This window comes from Nomascus leucogenys, chromosome 20 (assembly GCF_006542625.1).
Source record: "Nomascus leucogenys isolate Asia chromosome 20, Asia_NLE_v1, whole genome shotgun sequence".
In the NCBI taxonomy this organism is placed as follows: Eukaryota; Metazoa; Chordata; class Mammalia; order Primates; family Hylobatidae; genus Nomascus; species Nomascus leucogenys.
In genome coordinates, this window is record NC_044400.1 from 35,946,876 (window position 1) to 35,957,472 (window position 10,597).

Genomic DNA, 10,597 nt, shown 5'->3' on the forward strand with positions numbered 1-10,597 from the left:
CCAGCACTTTGGGAGGCCAAAGCAGGCAGATCTTGAGGTCAGGAAATCGAGACCATCCTGGTCAACGTGGTGAAACCCCATTGCTACTAAAAATACAAAAATTAGCTGGGCGTGGTGGCACATGCCTATAATCCCAGCTACTTGAGAGGCTGAGGCAGGAGAATCACTTGAACCCAGGAGTCGGAGGTTGTAATCAGCCAAGATCGCACCACTGCACACCAGCCTGGTGACAGAGCAAGACTCCATCTCAAAAACAAAAAAACAACAAAAACAAACCATTTGATAAACCCAAATTCTATCTACATGTCTCTAAGAGAGCAAAAAATTATTGTCAATTAAATATGTAACATTTATTCTAGCTGACAGATCTATGTGGTTAAATTATTGATACAGCGTTTTAAAAATTAAGCTGCCATTCTAGCTGGTGTGAGATGGTATCTCATTGCGGTTTTGATTTGCATTTCTGATGGCCAGTGATGGTGAGCATTTTTTCGTGTGTCTGTTGGCTGCATAAATGTCTTCTTTTGAGAAGTGTCTGTTCATATCCTTTGCCCACTTTTTGATGGGGTTGTTTGTTTTATTCTTGTAAATTTAAGTTCTTTGTAGATTCTGGATATTAGCCCTTTGTCAGATGGGTAGATTGCAAAAATGTTCTCCCATTCTGTAGGTTGCCTGTTCACTCTGATGGTAGTTTCTTTTGCTGTGCAGAAGCTCTTTAGTTTAATTAGATCCCATTTGTCTATTTTGGCTTTTGTTGCCATTGCTCGACATAGGAACCCTTTTACACTGTTGGTGGGACTGTAAACTAGTTCAACCATTGTGGAAGACAGTGTAGCGATTCCTCAAGGATCTAGAACTAGAAATACCATTTGACCCAGCGATTCCATTACTGGGTATATACCCAAAGGATTATAAATCATGCTACTATAAAGACACATGCACACGTATGTTTATTGGGGCACTATTCACAATAGCAAAAACTTGGAACCAACCCAAATGTCCACCATCAACCATAGACTGGATTAAGAAAATGTGACACATGAGACCGGCGGTGGCGGCGGCAGCGGTGCTGGAGGCGCAGGGCGGCGCAGGGGGAGCCTGGCCAGCTCGGGAGCTAGCGGAGAGCGGGCGGCCTTGCGGGAGGCGGCGGCGGCACCCCAGACCGAGCCGGCGCGGGAGGAGTTCCAGGGCGATGGGATCATGGCCCGGGCTGATGCTTTGACAGCTGGAAAGAGCGCGGAGCCAGCACCTGGTCGGGAGGGAGAGGAGCGAGGCGAGGAGAGCGCCAGCCAGCGGGAGAGCGAGCGAGCGCCTGGGAGGGGGCCGGGAGCCAGGGGCAGCTCGGGAGAGCCGGAGCGGTGGCGGCGGCGGCGAGGCTTGGCGCCCTCTTCCCTGCAAACCATGTTTGCCAAAGGCAAAGGCTCGTTGGTGCCCTCGGACAGGCAGGCTGGGGAAAAGTTAGCTTTATACGTCTACGAATATTTACTGCAGGTGGGAGCACAGAAATCTGCACAGACCTTCTTATCGGAGATTCGCTGGGAAAAAAACATCACGTTGGGAGAACCGCCTGGGTTTTTGCACTCGTGGTGGTGTGTATTTTGGGACCTTTACTGTGCAGCTTCTAAAAGGAGAGACACTTGTGAACATTCACAAGACAGATGCAGAATCAGATTGCCAGAGTGTTGCTTCGGTCACTAGCCCAGGGAACGTTTCCCCACCCATAGACCTAGTCAAGAAAGGGCCTTATGGGCTTTCAGGACTGAAAAGAGCTTCTGCTTCTTCTCTCAGATCCATCTCTGCAGCTGAAGGAAACCCGAGCTACAGTGGATCTATTCAAAGCTTAACTTCTGTAGGTTCCAAGAGACACCCAAAGCTTCAAACCCAGACCTGCCTCCAAAAATGTGCAGGAGGTTAAGACTAGACACCACCTCAAGCAATGGCTATCAGCGTCCTGGCTCAGTAGTGGCAGCAAAAGCTCAACTGTTTGAAAATGCTGGTTCACCTAAGCCAGTTTCTTCTGGGCACCAAGCCAAAGCCATGTACTCCTGCAAAGCAGAGCACAGCATGAGCTTTCCTTCCCACCAGGAGCGACATTTTCCAGCGTGGACCCATCAGTGGAAACAGGATGGTTAAAGGCAACTTATGAAGGCAAAACGGGACTAGTTCCAGAAAATTATGTTGTCCTCCTCTACTACTATTTAGTGGATGGCAGTATCTTCATGGTATCCATGGTAACAAATAATAAGTTCTATGATTTTATCTGACACAGATACAAGGGGATCAGACCACTAAGTGAAAACAGTCAATTTCTATCAAGTTCTTCCCCAGCAGACTATGTAGCTCCTTATTAATGGAAAAAAAAGGTTTAAAAGGTTGGCCATTCTTTTTTGGTTGGTTTATTTTAAAATTTCTTGCTTCTGAAAAATTTATTTTTGGATAATACGTAACTCTCCAGAATGTCTCTTCCATAGCAATTGTAGTTTCAAATACCGTATTAAGTACTATATCCCAGAAATTTGGAAACCAGAAATCTGCTGTATGGATTTTGAGGGGCGTCCTTTACTGCGTGGCATTCTCTGAGGATCTCTGAAACTGTTACTTAAAAATGTTACTGAAAAGCTGGTTACCTGCCCTTTGAGTGCCACAGTCCTGACCTGCTTGTTCCTGACACTTTACATATTACTTCAGAGTTCCCCACTGTGCAGACTCTCAGGCATTAACTGTATAAAACTCTTTACATGCTATTATAATCTGTAAAATCGATCTCTTCTACCTTAATGTTTCTAGAATAGGTTAAATACACATACACACACACAACTATGCCTCAGAAAAGTTGTGCTTTTACAAATAAACAGAATAGATTAGAATTAACAAGTAGGGTGAATAACAGTAGGCAGAGTCAGAATCAGAAATAAATATCAGTGAATCAAAAGAATGAAAAATATTCTGTAATAAAAATTAGCAATGTAATGTAAAATCTGATAAAAGGTTATCTTTTTCTTTTACCTATTACTGTTGACCTCTGTACACTGTAATAAAGTGTTGCTGGATGGAACTTCTTGGTCTAAGTCCTTGGTGACCTTAGTAGTAATAACAGCATTGCTGACACCCTAATTACCCTCTCCTGAAACAGAAGGTAGTTTTTCAATGTACCAGTCCCTTAGTTGATACTTGGTTTAAACATGCTTGCCATCATCTCGTATCCTGCTAGATTAGAACCTCTTAAAAGCAAATTGGTTTTCTTTCAAAGACCAACTTGACTCCAAAGAGAGATTCAGAATCCTACTTCTGCTGCTGCATAAAGAAATCTCAACGTTCATTTTACTTGAACACAGACCAAAGTGTTCCTGCTTCTGAGTTGTCTGCGAGCTAATTCTACGGATGTTGCATTCAGATTTAAAGCTTTTTTATCGCACAGGATGTGGATATGAAGCCTAACTCTTGTATCTGATGGCAAGGCGTATGTTGTAGCCACAGTGCTGGCTATGGTCTCTTTGCTGAAACAAGCTACAGAAGCACTGATTCAAGCTGTGTTTGTGCTAGAAGTTTTAATCTTGCAGATTTGTGAGGACGGCTCTTTTTCCTTCATAATAGATTACATGTATAAGCAAGTCAGGGCCATATACTGGAGACAGGCTAAAGCTGCTTTTCCCTTAAAGTAAGTTTCCTACAGATAAGGTATTTATGAGCATTGAGAAAGTCAGGACACATACTCTAAATCACACAGAATGTTAATTCCACAGGAAGGCAATGCCAGACACTGGAAGAGGATCACATTCAACTTCTAATAGTCGTTCAATAACAAAACCTTAGCTTTTCAGAAACAATGTTAAGATACGTTAGAATTGCCATATCCATACCTTCTAAACATGCAACCTGTGCACCCTAATCACTGCTTACAGTATAATCAGTATGACGATGAGATTGAGGGGGTCTAAATGTATCATCTCCTGTGTTATGTGAAAATATCCCTCAGTACAAAACATTTGTATATTTCACAGATGACTCTTGTTTTGCCATAACTCTACAAAGTTTATGGAAACTAGTCAACTGAAGGATTTTTCTGTTGTGTGATGTGTAAAGGTCTGAACAGTAAAATCATCTTTGTATTTCTGTAATGTTAACAAAATAATAATCAACATGTCAGATTGTTGGGCTTTTCTTTGCAGCTGTTTTCTAATTCAAAGTTTTTGGTTGTTTGTTTTTGTTTTTTTTAGTTCAAAGTTAATTTGTTTTCCTCTTGTCTAAGCTTTCTAGGAACTGCCAAACAGTGATATTCTCAAAAGGATTCAATAAACTAGTTCAAAAAATGTTCCTATCTTCTATTGTCTTAAATCTAATAATGTTCTGTGAGCTGCAGTCCCAGTGTGTAACCTGGCATGATTTATCACCCAGAGTTCTCCTTTGTATTTCAAAGTTGATTTACCTCAGGAAAACTGAGGGTTTATTGAGTAACTCACATTTTTCCAGAGAAACTGGTTTGAAGTATCCAGTGCAACCTGCCAAGCTCTGTCTTTGTTTACAAACCCACTTACTGGTGACATCATTCAGGGTAGCCCCTCTCTAAAAACCTTGAATTTTGTCTGATCTTCTCGGATGAGGAATTCTGAACCTGGTACAATCTCATTCTAATTCTTCTCTTACGTACTAAGTACTTATACTATATACCTTACTATAACTTAACAGGAAAAGGCTGACCATTTTTGGTATTCTTTCAGTGACACATTTTTCAGTGTCTAAGCTCACACTCATTCTTAATTAACTACATGATTTTTAATATAATTCCTTCTACTTTGGGTTTTATTTCCCAGGTATAGACATTGTCCTTTTAATGTTTCCTTAAGGAATTATTCAGAGTAGATTATTAACAACTTAAGGTCCTAAACGGATACACATGGGACATGGTTGTTGTAAAAGGAAACAAATCTGTAAGACACTAGGAAATTCAAAATGCTTTCAGGCTTTCTTTGAACTTTACTACTGAATGATTTATTTGCAACTCATTATCTGGTATAGTGGGGAAGAGCCACTTATGTCTCTTTAAGCCAAGATATATTTAAGATAACAATAAAGATAAAATATCAATTTCACTATCTAGATTTGATTTTGACACAATGAAAAGCTGATTGGTTCATAATTAAATGGACAAACTTTCCATAAGTAAGAGATGAAACTCCTGGCTTGGAAATCCTGGGGGTTGACAGGTTGAAAGTCCTTGGTCTGTGGTGGGCACGTTCACATTTCAACACGAGATCTGGTGTGCTTTCCATAGCAGCTCCTCAGATTTTGTGAAAAACTAGAAGATAATTTTTTAAAAAGCAATGTTGAATACTTAGAATCGTATTTCTAATAAAAATAAGTCAAACTATTTAATTTTGATAAACAGTTTCAAAACTAAACATGAACTGCACTTATACTTGACGACATAATTTCGTAAATTCATGATGAATTTCTGTCTTATTCTGATTTATTTCCTATTTTAAAAGATAGGTGTTTCTTTTCTTCCACTGTAAAAGTGTAATGTGTTCATTGTATTTGGAAAACGTGGGAAGTAGATGACTGTTCTTATTTTTTCACTTTTACAGAGGGTAATTTTTTTCACACCACAGAAGTAGAATAATCATACTTCTCATTTGAAAATTTGAAAATGTCAAAAAAAAATTAATTCAAGATCATACCAACATTTAGGGCTAAGAGTTGAGATTATACCTAATATGGTTTTGCACTGAATATATTACAAGCCTTTTTGTGTCATTTACTATTTGATAAAACATGATTTTTAATGCCTGAATACTTTTCTAACACTTGTATGTATTGTTGTTTATTTAGTCATTCCTCTATTGTGGAACATTCAAATTGGATCCAAGTTTACCATAAGTAATACCACAATAAAAAATACCTATATATTATTTGTGATGTCTCTGGTTGTTTTCTTAGAGTGCCACCTTAATTATCTTTGTGAGAAAGTCCTCAAGAATCCTGCCATTAATTCAGATACTTTCCCCACTATTGATATGTCCCTTTAAGAGCTCTGAAAATACTTAAGAAACTTAGTGAGAAGAAAGAAAATTAATCCTCTCTTCTGATTCTTCAGTTCCAATTCTCTGTGGCCACTGGATTTTTAAAAATCCTGTTGTCCAAAGCATCTGCCATTTAATTGTTTCTGACAGCAGGGAAACTGGAAGTCAGAGGTGATACCATAAAAGGAAATGAATGAAGCAGATGTATGAATTTTGATACATACAACAGATGTCTTTTGATCACACTTTCTGGGCAATATAGTAGTAATCAAAGGAAAACTGGTAACATTTTTGGTTACTTTGCTTTAAAGAAAAATTTCTAAGCCTCACAAAGTTGACATGGTTTATTTACCCTCAGGAACACGGTAGAACTTAGGGTAAGTTAGAATCCATTCATTATTATGTGTGACTGGAGAGATATATTGCTTAAAAAGCTATAACAGGCCCTACTTAGGAACAAGTTACAACTGCATTTAAATCACTCCGTTTATGTCAAAATAGTTACATAGCAGAATCTAGAGGGGGGTCTTGATTAACATGAGATAATAAATATTTGCAGAATCTGATGCCTACCAGAGGAAACTCTAACCCAGGCAGGAAAGTTCTTCAGAGTAAAAATCAAGAAAGGTGAGAGTAGCTGTGCAATAGAAGTAAGCCTTGGCCTGGACCCAGACAAGATCATTGCACAAGAGATTGGTTTTGGAAGTAGATTTGGCTGAGATTAAAGTCTCAAGTGACATGAAGACAATGTTTAAAATAGATCCAAACTCTTCTTTATTGCTTGACACTTTTCCAATCAGCATTGACTTCATTCCTGGCAAGTTGGTGGAGCATGGTGAGTTCTGCCTTATTTCATACTTTATTTGGTTAGAATCTGGGGGAGGGGGCAAAGGTGCAGGTTGGTTATTTCAAATGTGCAGGCGACTTCCACCAATTTTGCAGTATAGTGCTATTACTTAAGGGAATACACCCATAAAACTGATTTCCTAGTAATTCTGCTTTTGTACATTCTTAATTTGAGACTCAGTGAGGGTGAAAGAGTTGTAAATTTGGCAAACACTGCACTATTTTCTCACATTTTTTCAATTTGCTAAAACCAGTAACAAATGTATTACCCCTTTTTTTCCTTTAATTTTTAAATCCATGGCCTTTTCACTGCCTTTACTTTCCATGTGTTGCCAATGTATCCTCCACTGTATCCCCCACATCGGGCCCAGCACTTGACACTTAGTAGGCACTCAACCAATACTTGTTGAATGAACAAGTTTAATGCATTGCAGTTTTTTTAGTTTTTAGATGATGTTGTGCCTAATGCACACTCCTTCCTTCTTTCACTCCTTCATTAATCTTTTTGTTCATGTCTTTTACTTATGCCAAGCTGTCACACTGTGTGCATGAACTGAGGGATTTATTTTTTCTTCCACAGCCCCAGAGCCAGCAAATGACTGACCTTAAACCTAAAAGTGTAGGAGTTTGGTCAGGGTGGTGGGAAAAGTTGTAAGAAAAGGTTATAGGGAAAGACACAATTCTTGGAAGAATGGGAGGTTTTGCAAAAGCTTCAAAAGAGAATTTAGCTGAAGGCAGTTAAATTCTCTTAAGAGCAAGGGTTAGATAACAAGGGAATGTAAAGAAACTTATCTAGATAAATTATTCTACTTATATCTCTGGAAACCAAGCTCTGATCATTCACGCGCAGGACTGCTCTCGACTCAGGGGTTTGACAATGTTAATTACCCACAAATTGTGTTTGCTCCAAGCCCTTGTCATTAAATCTGTACTAAATAAATTCAAGTGGGGCCAGCTTAGGGGGGCTGCACTCCTTTTGGCTGCTGCACTGTCTCATCAGCAGTGCTGAGTGGTGCAGTCTCCTAGCTGCACTGTCAGGAAAAATACCTGTGTCAGTGAACTCCTTTCATTCGTCACTTGGCCAGAGTCTGTGGGACAGATCGGCATAAAACACCCATTGGTTTTCACCTTTACTCTTGCAGAATGAGTTATAAAGCCAAAGACCTCAAGAAAAGCACACTCCTTCACAGCCAGTTCAGAGGTGACAGCCAGGGAATAAGAAATAAGAACTTTCCAGAGGATGGAGCCACCACCAAAAATGATGGAAAAGAGGATTCCTCCCAGAGAGTAGATTCAGAGGCTATTTAAGGAATTTCCCATGCCCAGTGTACGGAGCTTCTCACTATTTGCTACTCAGGATCTCCTTATGCTTATACTCTAGGGACTGCTGCTTGCCTGCCTGTCTTCTCTTTCTTGCATAGCAGATTTCTTTATTTTTTTCCTTCAATTATGGTGGTCTTTTCACTGTTCTACCATGACAAGTAGAAGAACAGAGATATTTTTCACTTCTATGTGGGAGGCAGAAAATTGGCCTTTTTATTCAAGAATGCCAAACCAGAAGCTGACATATCAGAATCTGATACAGAGGATAGTCTACACACATATACATATAAATATATACACACACATATATATAATCTAGAGGTTTCTTTCCTTTCAAAAATACTTCACACCTATTAACTTAAAAAATATAATTTTATCTTTCTTGTCTTTATTTTGAATTTCCAGTCATTTCAAAGTTAATATGAGCAATAATACCATTTAAAAGTGGGCAAAGGATATGAACAGACACTTCTCAAAAGAAGTTGGCCAACAAACATATGAAAGAAAGCTCAACATCACTGATCATCAGAGAAATGCAAATCAAAACCACAATGAGATACCATCTCATGCCAGTCAGAATGGTGATTATTTAAAAGAGTCAGGATACAATAGATGCTGGCGAGGCTGTGGAGAAATAGGAATGCTTTTACACTGTTGGTGAGGATATACATTAGTTTAATCATTGCGGAAGACAGCATGGTGATTCCCCAAGTATCTAAAACAAGAAATACCAATTGACCCTACAATCCCGTTACTGGGTATATACCCAAAGGAATATAAATCATTCTATTTATTGCAGCACAATTTACAATAGCAAAGACTGGAACCAACCCAAATGCCCATCAATGATAGACTGGATAAAGAAAATGTGTTACATATACAGCATGGAATACTATGCAGCCATGAAAAATGAATGAGAGCATGTCCTTTGCAGGGACATGGATGAAACTGGAAGCCATCATCCTCGGCAAACTAACACAAGAACAGAAAACCAGACACTGCATGTTCTCATTCAGTGGGAGCTGAACATTGAGAACACATGGACACAGAGAGGGGAACAACAACACGGTCTGTTGGGGGATGGGGGTGAGGGGAGGGAACTTAGAGGATGGGTCAATAGGTGCAGCAAACCACCATGGCACACGTATACCTATGCAACAAACCTGCACGTTCTGTACATGTATCCTCTTTTTAGAAGCAGCAATAAAGAAAAATAAATGATCGCTTCATTTCAGGAGGTAGAGTTTTCCTCTTACAGTTTTTCAGATTTTTATCTCAAGGGTTTGGCTTTTTATGCATCTCACTACATGTAATTTGCAGTTAATATATCAATGCCTTCTACTCTTCTTACTTCTCTCTTTAAAACAGTACATCCTTTTGCTTAACTAAAGTGGTGACTCTCTCTCATTTTTTCTTTTTTTTTTTTGTCAGTTTGTATTGCATTTTTCCCCACTTCACACTCTGGTATTATAACCTGACACAGAGAATGTTTGTCTCAAAAAGAAACTGGAAAAACAATGTTTTTCCAGTATAGATGAATTCTGTACTCTTGGCTTTTCCTGATGTATCCAAATTGTTCTATGTAACCAGGAAATTTCACATGCTATTTTTCTAAAAGCCATCCATTCCCCCTGGTGGAGGTACTACTTGTGTGTGTGTGTGTGTGTATGTGTGTATTATTATTCTATAATATGGTTTACTTATAACCTTAGACACACACTCTTCCAGCATCTAATTGAATTAAAGTAGTTTTTCATGGGGTTTAATTTCCAGCTTATTCAAAAGGGCATATACCAAGAGAAATGGTCATACTACAAAAAGTTTTTTCTCTCTCTCTCTCTCTCTCTAAGTAATCCACCTAACAAGCAGACATTTTATGTTTTAAGATAGCTTCTTGTGGTTTCGGCTGTCTTTATTCGAGTTTTGACCAGCTGAAAAAACTAAGTCATCTCTAACACAGGTCTAAGTATTTTTTTTCTCTTGACTACGTAACCTTTGAATTTGTTTTTGAAGTCTTTCCATTATTACTCTGGTTAAATAAGTGACCATTATCTCTCAAGGATATGTAATTCTACTTTAATTAAATATTATTAGGCTTTTTGCATCCAAACAAATGACAAACTTCCCCAGAATCAAATTTAAGTCTTTTTCACCTAAAATTGACTAAGGGATTTTCTAGTTGGGCTCCTGGGAAGTCTCAAAAGATTTGTCTCTCATAAGGCTTGTTTGACCAGCTCCCAAAATCTTCTCTAGTGTCCGTGAGCTTTCTTTCAAAACAGTATGTAGCATTTCCCTTGCCAGTAAACCCCCAATCTTCTCTTTGTCCTTCACACATATAGAAGACCACCGTGGTTTTCAGTTTTGTTCAGAACTACAATTCTGTGATTCCCACATAAATTGTATAATTT

The 10,597-nt window shown here is 38.9% G+C and overlaps 1 pseudogene; it reads right to left on the reverse strand.

The window, feature by feature from the left end:
* Positions 1 to 1,114: 1,114 nt before the first annotated feature.
* LOC115831796 lies at positions 1,115 to 2,094 on the reverse strand (annotated as a pseudogene).
* Positions 2,095 to 10,597: the final 8,503 nt, after the last annotated feature.